This window comes from Anarrhichthys ocellatus, unplaced genomic scaffold (genome assembly GCF_004355925.1).
Source record: "Anarrhichthys ocellatus isolate YVR2014 unplaced genomic scaffold, GSC_Weel_1.0 scaffold53, whole genome shotgun sequence".
Classification (NCBI taxonomy): Eukaryota; Metazoa; Chordata; class Actinopteri; order Perciformes; family Anarhichadidae; genus Anarrhichthys; species Anarrhichthys ocellatus.
In genome coordinates this window covers 1,301,122-1,301,646 of record NW_022280083.1, presented here as the reverse complement: position 1 = coordinate 1,301,646, position 525 = coordinate 1,301,122, and positions in this window count along the sequence as shown.

Below are 525 nucleotides of genomic sequence, written 5' to 3'. Positions count from 1 at the left end.
ATGCTGGAAAACAAATGTGCAGCAACATTAAGTAACGAATGAGTATTTTCTCTCACAGAAGATGAACCCATGATGGCTTCTCTCTCTCAAAACAGAGAACATCTTGAAATAAACGGAGTGATATGGTTTAAAAACACAAGTAAAATAAAATCTAGAATGATAATGTGTCCAGTCTTCAGACAGCAGCAACAACAAAAGAAATCTCCAAAATGGGAATTCATATAAAAGGACAGAATAGATGATTCAAAACAAAACAAAAGAAAGTAATCATAATTGATACAAACATTTTGGCAAAACAACAATCTGATCATAAATCTCTCTGTGATGGCGGTGGCGTGACACTGTAGGCAATAAACTTTGTAAACAACAACATGATCAGGAAATGAAAAAGAAAATAAGTCATTTTGCATAACTAGACCCACGGACATTAATTATTGACATTCATAAATCCCTTCCTCTGGACTCACCGTGACTCGTGACACACACACACACACACACACACACACACACACACACACACACACA